The sequence below is a fragment of the Aptenodytes patagonicus genome, chromosome 6, assembly GCF_965638725.1.
Source record: "Aptenodytes patagonicus chromosome 6, bAptPat1.pri.cur, whole genome shotgun sequence".
NCBI classification, from domain to species: domain Eukaryota; kingdom Metazoa; phylum Chordata; class Aves; order Sphenisciformes; family Spheniscidae; genus Aptenodytes; species Aptenodytes patagonicus.
In genome coordinates, this window is record NC_134954.1 from 17,684,305 (window position 1) to 17,694,237 (window position 9,933).

The following is a 9,933-nucleotide window of genomic DNA, read 5'->3' on the forward strand; positions in this document are numbered from 1 at the left end:
AAAATGTTTCTGGTTAATGGCTCAGAAAACAACTAGACTAAAAATAGTCTCCCCCAAAGCTCATCTGTTCGCACAGCAACAGCCTACATTTCTACCACCCATCAGGCGACATTGCACCACAGCCCCTCCTTCCCTAAACTTATGAGGGTTTTTTTCCTCTCACTAGCTCAAACAAACAGTTGCCCTGAGAGGAATGGACTTGCCAGACCTTCATTTCCAGTCCTTGCCTGGTGATGACTTCTACACTGTTACAGCTAGAAGGACACCACGAGAGTCTAAGCTGCTCAGCAGTCACTCTGACAGACCTTACTGTGAGTATTTCTGCATATGGACATTGTAATACCTGCATTTTGTATGTATTGGCAGAGGGAGGGAATTAAAAGGATTTTAGACATCCTCTCCTCCCCTCTTGACATTTTCTTACCGTCATTGCAGCTCTCCTCTACAGGATTTAGGGAATTCATTGAAGTGATGGCATGGAGATGGACACAAGTGATGCCAGACCCCCCGCAACCAGTCATCGCCATTCAGATGAGTTTATGGTTCCCAATTGGCCATTGTTGATCTAAAGCAAACTTAACTGAATCAGTATCACTGCTAAACCAAAACAAAACTTAAATCATGGTGGCTAGATTCTTTTATCACTTAAGAACTAAAGATTTTAAAGCCTTGTCTACGTAATATTCACATGGACATTTTTCTTGTGAAGACTCCTGCTACAGTAGGGATTTTCTACAAAAAGGACACTTACTGGATGTTCAGAAAATGGTAGTGGGGCTGAATGGTCCCACTGCAGCATAGGTCAAGCCTCAGAATAAAACAATATTGTCTTTTGTTCTGTGAGTTATATACCCTTGATCAAATAAAGACAATTCTATTCACTTTGCTCATGACAAAACTGTTTGGGATATTTGGTGGTTTAATATACTGGTGAAAGCAAGAAATTAAAAGGTCACTCTAGAGTACCTCATCCTTGCTCAAATCTCTCCCTCCTCCTAGCTTTTTTGCTTTCTACAGCATAACTCCACTAGTGCTGTTCCTGGAAGTCTGTGTGTGTATATATCCCTATAGGCATACGGGAAAAAAAGATGAGATGCTGTGTTTGTAAGAGAGAAGGCTCTGATTTCAGCCTTGCTTTCAATTTTAATAAAGATTTGGCCCCACTATATGTCTTCTAAGCATGAAGAACTGTATCTTCCTATTAACATGCCACAGCTTTTAATGAACATATAAAGGCCAATATGGTGCCCATTTACAAGACTTCTTAGTATTATATTGCATACATGACAGTTCATTGCTAATGCAACCCATCTGGTTTCTGGAAGGCAAATGTGACTAAAAACAATTGTCTACTTCTTTTATTTGAACTGATTTCAAATGAATTTTTGTATGTGAGAATGGCCAGTCATGTCAAAAGGGACTTTGACAGGGTAATAAATACTGCACCTATAAATAGACTTTGATCCATGAGCAGAGAAAACATCTCGAACAATTTCTTAGTGCAAGGACAGTGAAATAATGAGAATGAAATCTAGACTGAGCATCATTCAGTATGTTGTTTAACTCCAAGTACTTAAACAGTTGCTTGTGAACCAATTTATTTATTATCTATTATGGATAGAGTTGGAAGCAGTGAGATAGGTCTGTAAATAATAAGCTGAGTGGGCTTGCTTTCTCTCTTTCTTATATAGCAGGATAACATTTGTCTTCTACTACTCTGATGGAGAAGTTCCAAGACACAGTGATAAATTGAGCATATAGGTGATAGGGCCCTGGTATTACATGAGCAGCCAGTTTAAAAATTTTTGGAGATACACCAGCAACACATCCCATCAGAGCCTGCTGCTGCCATTTCTACATTTGCATAAGCCAGGCTGTCTCACAAACTGCTGCTCCTGTTCCTACAGCTTTCCCAAGCCAAACTCCTTCAATCTGCTGCAGTTTTGAAGGCCAAACCCCTTCAATCTGTTGGTGCTGTTTTCAAGTGTGGCTGATGCTCCAGCAGTTGCCCAAGCCAAGCTCTGGAGTAGTCTTTTGCTGTTTATTCTTAGCTTGCTCAGCTCTGATCCTGGCTAGCTTTAGCCACCTAACAAGAACCCTAAATTTGGAGTGTACTCACCTTGGACCCCTCTCTATTCAAACAGAAAGGAAGAGCCAACCCTAAAGGTTTATTCAAATCCTAGGTAAGCTGAATCAGTGAGGTACCTAAAGGAGCTGGGATGAATCAGATCCCATGCCCTCCACTAGGCTCCACGAAGGACCATCTCTTTTCTATTGAATCACATAATCCAAATACAACACATGCAATTCTAATGTGATACAATTCTAATGTGATGCACATGTAATCATTTAGTTGCATAATACTTGAATGATATATTCACTTTTTTTGTTATAGAAATTTCATTTGCATCTCTGCGCAGGAGGATTTGGAAGGAGGATGAGATCTCTGTGTAGTATTGGCCAGTGTGCCATGCAGTCCCTACCCCATCACAAGGGACAGGTAGGGCTACCGCACACCCCACACATCTATCCCCTAGCAATGCTTTTAAAAGTTTCATTAATCTCATCCATTGGTTTTGTTACCTCCCTAACTTGCCCCCGCAGAAACAGCAAGCAAAGGCAGTGCTCTAAAGGAAGACCTCTAGCAGCCCTTTTCCCTTCATAGTCAAGAGAGACATGGGAGAAAGAAGGAAAGTGTGTATTGTACCTGAGCTGGGATGATTTTACAGTGACTACCCTGTTTCCCTTGCCAATTCTAGATTTAAACTTTCTACTGGCTTAGTGCCTGTGACAACAATGCTGGCTGCCTTGAACTACAACAGGTGAAGACCCAGCCTACAGTAAGTTTACGTCTTGTTAACATAAGCCGTGCTGGAAAGAGGCAGGCAATGTCCCTCAGCCAGGATTATCTTTTACAATTCCAAAAGTGTCAGCCGAACAAACTGCAGCGATTAAACTGACTGCACCTGCCCACTTCTGCTGCACCTCATCATCTCTGGCAAAGAGGCATACAGGTCAGCCACGCAGCTGGAGAGCAACAGCCTCAAAAGATTAAGACATTTTTCCCTGCATCTTTGCTTGCTGGATTCTATCTGCATATTATTTTATTCTGTACCTTGATAAGCACATGTCACATTCAAACAAAGAGTTATAGCAGGTCATATATTCCCTACCAACATGTTCCCATTTCTGTCTGCATATGCTTGACAAGTGTGTTTGTTATAGCTTCCTGCTCGTCACCCTCAGAGATGTGCTTTAGCGTTGCTGCTTATTTCACAAGGCTACACAATCAATGTAAACACTTTGAAACTTAAAGGAGGTTATAATTAAAAAGGAAGATGTCAGTTCATGATGATCTATTGGAATATTGGCTACACAGCGTGAAAATAATACAAGTAAATTGGCTATAGAATCAAACTAAAAATATTCCCTCTGAAGTACCGTTGAGGTTAACAGCAGGTATAGCTTTAATGGAGAGTCAGTCTCTGTGCTTGTCTTGAAATGTCCCTTATTGCCATGCTCTGTTTTAAGTGTCAAAAACATATGTAGAAAATTGACAAAGAAAGGTCTGGGCCTTGGACTAATTTTTTTTTCTTTTTTCTTTTTCTCTTTTTTTTTTCCTCCTAAAAAACAATGCAGTGTTATAAATACTGCTGCAGATGTGAGAAAACAATAGCATTTTATTGTTGTAAATGTTTACATATTTTTTGATCAAACCACCAGACCTAGCATTTTTCATCTTCACAAAGCTTTAGAAACAATACTCAGTAATGATCAATCATTATTGTATAACCCATGAATACTGAAAATAGCAAATAGCTTTTCCTTTGCTTTCATGTTTTTCCTAAAAAGTTGTTCTCTGTAACGTTGCGATCATCTAGCAGGCTGTAATAATTGCCTGGTACTGTATCTTTATCCGTCACACGACCAAGATACATTTGGGAACCAAGCGTGCAACTTTTTGCTTATAATTCTGTCATCTATTGAGAAAGATGACTAATTAGAAATCTGTTTCTCTTGCTATGGTTTATTCTGTTGTACCTATTTTCAAAATGCACACCCAAGTCTTAAAACAATAAATAACTATACAAACACACAAATAAACTTTCTACTGGAATAAAAGGTTTCCCTGAGTTTTCTTCAGATTCCCATGCCCTGTTCAAATAATATATTGCATTTTCCGTATGAATAAGTATATCCTGACACAATATTTAATAAATATTCATTTTCATCTGGTTCATGAAGAACACGTTTAATTCCCTGAAGACTAAATACACTATGTAAGAGAGAAACCAGAGCTGATCCTAAGGTATACAACACATTAACCTGTACTCATATTCTGAACAGTTAATACTCAGAAAAGCAGCAAGTGCTCCTGAAGACTGGGAAGTACTTTGATGCAAATGCAAAATACATATGTAAAAACAGTGCTAGTATAACTGCAAATTAATTTATGTTAAGAGAGGTTCAGAATGCTAAACACCTTTATCGGAGACAAATGATGTTTTTTCTATTCTCTGAGGGTGTATTATACGTCTCTTGTCAAGTTGTTGCTGAGATACCATGTTATCCCAGCGCTTTTATTGTGATTTATAAAAGAAAAGGAAGAATTCTGCATATATTTTCATGGATTGTCTACCCACTCTTTTGCTACTTGCACCTATTGTTTACAGCAGTGTTCCAGCACAATCAGGTATGGAAGGCTGCTAACGTTTCAGTGGCTGTATTTACCCCTAGAGTTCGTAAATCAAGCAATAACAACTGCTTAATTTAATGCTGCATAAGGGTCGAGTAACTTCAATGCATGCAGTTTTACTTATTCAAATAATGTTTTTTAGAAGAAAAACCCAAATGACATCCCTGCAAAAAGCTTGAAATGCTTGGAAAGTTAATTAGTACTACAACAATAGAATAGGGACCATCCAGCCTCATTAAAGGAAAGCACTTTGATCAAAAAAAAAAAAAAAAAAGCTCCACGAGCCAACAACAGCGAAGTTATAAGCAGCAAACTGTCAGCCAAGATACCAAAATCAGAAACTTAAAGAAAACCAGCCAACAAAAAAAAACGAACAAAAAACCCCACCAAAGCTTCCCAACCCGCCCACTGTTTTTCTTCTTTTTAAATGCACATCAGCATCACAGCTGGAACATTCCCCTATAAACTATCAAAGATATGATACATTTTGCATCAGTCTCAGAAGCTGCAGTCACAATACTTTGGCATGCTAGAGGGGAAGTTTTCTGTATTTAGCACATAGACCTGTCCCCACTATATTTCCTACCAATTGACTAGTAAAGCAGGTGAAATTTAACTTATATACACCATGAACATAGATGAGTCTAAAAAACAGGACAAAGACACTTCCTCACAAATATCAGTAATGCATTTACACACAATCATTCACTAAAAATAAAGAGAAAGGCAGTTCATAACTTTTAGGAATCAAAGGAGAAAGGTGTTACACCTAGCTATAGCAAAAGGTGGAATAAAAAGGAATAACTCTGGAAACAATGATTTACCTGCGTATCTTAGAACTGCTTCTGTCTCAAGGCTAATATTATAGCATGTCTGAACTTCAAACATGCTCTTTAATCATGAATACAGATCATTAACGCCAAATAATTAATGCCATGAGTTCTGTAATATTAGATGTATAAGTTAGTTCCTCCATGAAAATTACTTACTCATATTATCAGAAGCAGACTGTGAAGTGTATCAGGATGCTGTCTTAATTATCTTTTTTTTTTTAATTAAGTGACCAGCCCAATATCAAGATACTGGTTTCTTTCTCAGTTCCACAACTCTGGAAATAGCTCCAGGCATCAGAGGAACGGTTCCTCCTTGTTCTGCAGTCTGCCTGTGCAGTGACTCCTACATGGGCAGGGAAGGGAGGGATCCTGAACAGTGTTACACCTATTTTCTTTGGGAAGGAAGAAAGTACAACCAAGCCCTGAGTTTAGATGGCCTATGCTACAGATGCCAGAAAGAAGAATTTTGCTTCCTAATCTATCAGTCATATAAGCCAAATATATAAGGACACTCACTGTTAGAGACTGTTACACTACTGTTCAAACATTTTATGAAGACTGTATCATATTGTCCTCTAGAAAAGGATAACAGCACCCCAGTCTATTGGAACCAGCGATGTTAACTGATTCAAAGTTCCTCCCTCTCTCACACACACACAAAATCAGTAAAAATACTTTAAAAAAACTGGCAGTTAAAGTACCTGAACAATATAATCTGCTAATAACAAGTGATCTTACTGCCTTAGGCAGTCTTGAACAACAAGAGCTGAACTGCTGACTAACCATGATCAATAATACATCAGCAAAGACACGGTAGATCTTTAAAATCCATAGTGCTTATTTGAATGGGGTCATCAAAAGCATCATGACCCAAATTGTATTTACTTCTCTCTGAATTAATCTGAAAATTACTTCAATATTTACTGACTTGATTTTTGTCATTTTTGGCCATTAAATGGAATATTATAAAAATCAAGTTAGTAATTGTATTTCTTGTTGCTATTATACACACAACACACTCTTACAGCTCTTTGTAGGATTTCCTCATCTTTTACCACCGAAGAATATATCCATCAAAAATTGTTCAGTTTTGCTGAAACTTCTTGGCACCATAAAATGACATGGCTTGAATGTTTGCAAACTCATATCACTAAAATAAGGAACGTCATATGAGTCTAAAGGCCTGGTAGCAACTATTGCTCATCCCCTTGCTCTAGGGGTATTACACTGTAGTCCTTCAAAGAGACAGCAAGAGAGATAAGCCTAGAACAACTATGTCTAAATAAAAGAGGAGTTTTGACAGAGTTAAACTCCTTTTAATACACCTGTAAGTCATGCATCTCTCAAGTCCCAAGTATTCTCTGCTATCATTCACTTCAACAGGAGGCATTAGGACTTAGCAGGATCCAGCTTATAGTTCTAACAGCAAGTGGCATATCAAGAGCATATTACACTTCATCACTGAGATTTTGAAATGCTGAGCATTTTTTAATATAGCACCCCAGGTGTTTGCTGCTTAAAACATACTCTACATGAGCATCTGCAGATGGCATGTCAACAGGGAGCCATCTAGATTCAAATGCACTAGCATTTACTTTGGGACCCCATGCTGGGACCCTAAACAAACAAACAAAAAAACCAAACACACAACACACAACAAACACAACAACAGGAGGAAAAAAAAAAAAAAAAAGAAAAAAGAAAGAAAAATCCCACAACATGGTGGATTAGCCAGTACGAAATATTCTCATGTCCAGCAAATACAGTATCTGGTCCTGCAGTCATTATTCAAGTGAATCGCCCCAATGAAAATAAACAAGAGAGGCAATTCAAGCAGTCTACTACAAAGGTAATATTCTCCCTGGATAACTCAACCATGAATAATTCAGTGTAGGTTAAGCTCAAGTAAGAGCATTACTAGCTGTTTTCATGTATGGAGGATTGATTTTCTTTCAGTACGAAAGGAGACTCTGGTTGCAGTGCTTCTAAAATGAAGATAAAGCACACACTGTTGATTTGATTGAAGCATGCTGCAGATGATATACCTATGTTTTGCCTCATACCACACGGGAGGGCAGGGAGGGGAATCTTCTCCATTGCAGTTTTGCGCAGTTATGTACTGCACAGCAAAAATTAGTTAAACATGACAGATCTAAAAAGGAACATAAGAAGCAAGAAAAAAATTATACAGGTATTTCCTGCTCCTGTAAGCTAATTGCAACATTTAGAGGCTCTAATTCCAGGCAGAGATTGTTCAGCCTACAAACAACACTAATATGACCAAAAGTATCAAATAGTCAATAATTGTTAGTAATTTATACACAGGCTGCACAGTCAGGAGGCGGCACATGATGAATAAATGGCACATAAATCAAGACCTATATGTGAGCAGAACACCAATTTTATTTGTCAGACATATGTAAAGCACTGCCTACAGAAAGGCTTATATTCAGAGATTTACAAGAACAAATACAGAACTACACTGTATAGATTAAGTTGTCTTTCTGAAATAAAGAAATGCAACTTTCCATTATGGAAAAAGAAAGCTGTTTTTTGTCAGCTATAGATAAGAGTCTTCTCTATATAACTGCGAAGTAAGCATCAATGGCAGATTTTGATTCTCATTTGTCACTTAAAAACACTTAGGAAGAAAAACAGCTCTAAAAGAATATAAAAGATTAAAAAAAATTGGTTGTTCATTTTCCATCATACCTTAACATATTCATTTAATAGCATGAAAACATTTCAAATCTAGGACTATTACACTCTACTGTGACACTCTAGTCAGTAAAAGCCATCCTACCCACAGCCATCATCACTTAATTTAATAACAGTCTAAAATTAAGATAAATTCACTCTCTAAATGCTTGAAAACGATTATTAGAATGAACCATGATGGAAGAAATCACTTGCTTGAAAACTGTTTTTAAATAATTTGCATTATTACAGTTCACTTTCAAGAGTTACTTCATGAAAGATTATGCAGATATTTCTAGCATGAAGCAGTTGTTTATACCTGCAGCTGTCCTGTAGTCACATATTCCTTTAAAAAAAAAATGAAAGCAAGCTATAAGTATAGCTTGCCACTGCTCATAAAAATTGGAACAGTTCTTGCATGTTAAAATGCATAACATTTAAAAAACAGATCAAGATGAACCTGAAATATTTCAGATCTTATCAACGAACAATTGTGAATTAAATTTACTCTACCCTTTAGCCAGTTGTTTTATACAGAATGTAGTCCCAGTATTTTTTCCCCTATATATTACTTAGAATATCAAATTCAATTAAAATCAAGCAATTCTTTCAAAAAAAAATTGATGCATCTACAAGAGAAAACTACTAGTCTATGAGAACTGTCTTGCCTAGTTTCAACGCTATCATTGGAATATACCATAAAGACTAGTTTTAGTTTATCTTCACATGCAAAACTCTTGTTGCATGAGAAGTAAATTAGAAGTCTTCTAAGGCAAGCACTCATTTACTCTGCAGCCAACACTTGTGTACAATGTGATTAGAAGCCAAATTTAACATTTCCACGGTAAGTTTTACTGATATTAAGCAAAAAGTTAGAAGTGTTTTGAAACAGGAATCTCCTCTGAAAATGGGCTGTAGAAATGCCAATGTTGAAAACTATGTTTATTGCCACTTTATATAGCGGCTGTGTCAGGTACGTAGTATATGTGTCACTTCTACAGCGTGGTTCTTTTGAGTGTCAGCCCTGCAAATGAATTCTAGTTTGCCCTGTTTGCACATCATTATACAGTTTAGAAATTTTACGCTCTTCCTTATGCCTCTGCAGCACTAAGGTTTTCAATGGAGTTACTCCTCAGGCCACAACCAGTGAGGCATGAAAACACTGGAGTCCTGCAGTCTAAGATGCACAAAGTTAGGTTTACAAATACATAGGGTACTGAACTGAAGCTTCACTATGACAAAAATGGGGAAAAACCCCACAGTTTTTCAAGGCTGTCTTGTAGACGTTTTCAAGAGGAAAAACTACTGTCTCACCAGCTTGTTTCTTATTTTGCTAATGCTACTGAAGACCCAAATTTACTAAGCTTGAAGAAACCAAGTTTGATTCAGTCCTAATAACAGACAACATACAGAAGTAAAGACACCAGCTGAAAGATTTCTATAATCTTCAATAGGCTTTGGATCAAGCACATAGCAATTTTGCTTTGTTTTTCTAATTAAGCTTGATTGTGCTAGCCCTCCTCCATTGAGCACACTCCTGGAATGTAGATATGACTTATTATTTAAGTTATTGGGATGGTGTTATTTCATGGTCTAAAATTACATTGTTTGGTCAAAACAGAGGTGGACTATCTACCTGAGTGCACATTCACAAATGCAGTACATTTTTGTTGCATATCATTTGAGCTAAATATGCACAAGAATGTT

At 37.4% G+C, this 9,933-nt stretch overlaps 1 long non-coding RNA gene across 1 annotated transcript; it reads left to right on the plus strand.

Annotated features, from left to right (window-relative positions):
• Positions 1–207: 207 nt before the first annotated feature.
• Positions 208–3,675, plus strand: LOC143161577 (uncharacterized). The gene is made up of 3 exons (XR_012995557.1): positions 208–311; positions 2,396–2,500; positions 3,640–3,675. It is a non-coding gene; the product is annotated as an uncharacterized LOC143161577 (long non-coding RNA).
• Positions 3,676–9,933: the final 6,258 nt, after the last annotated feature.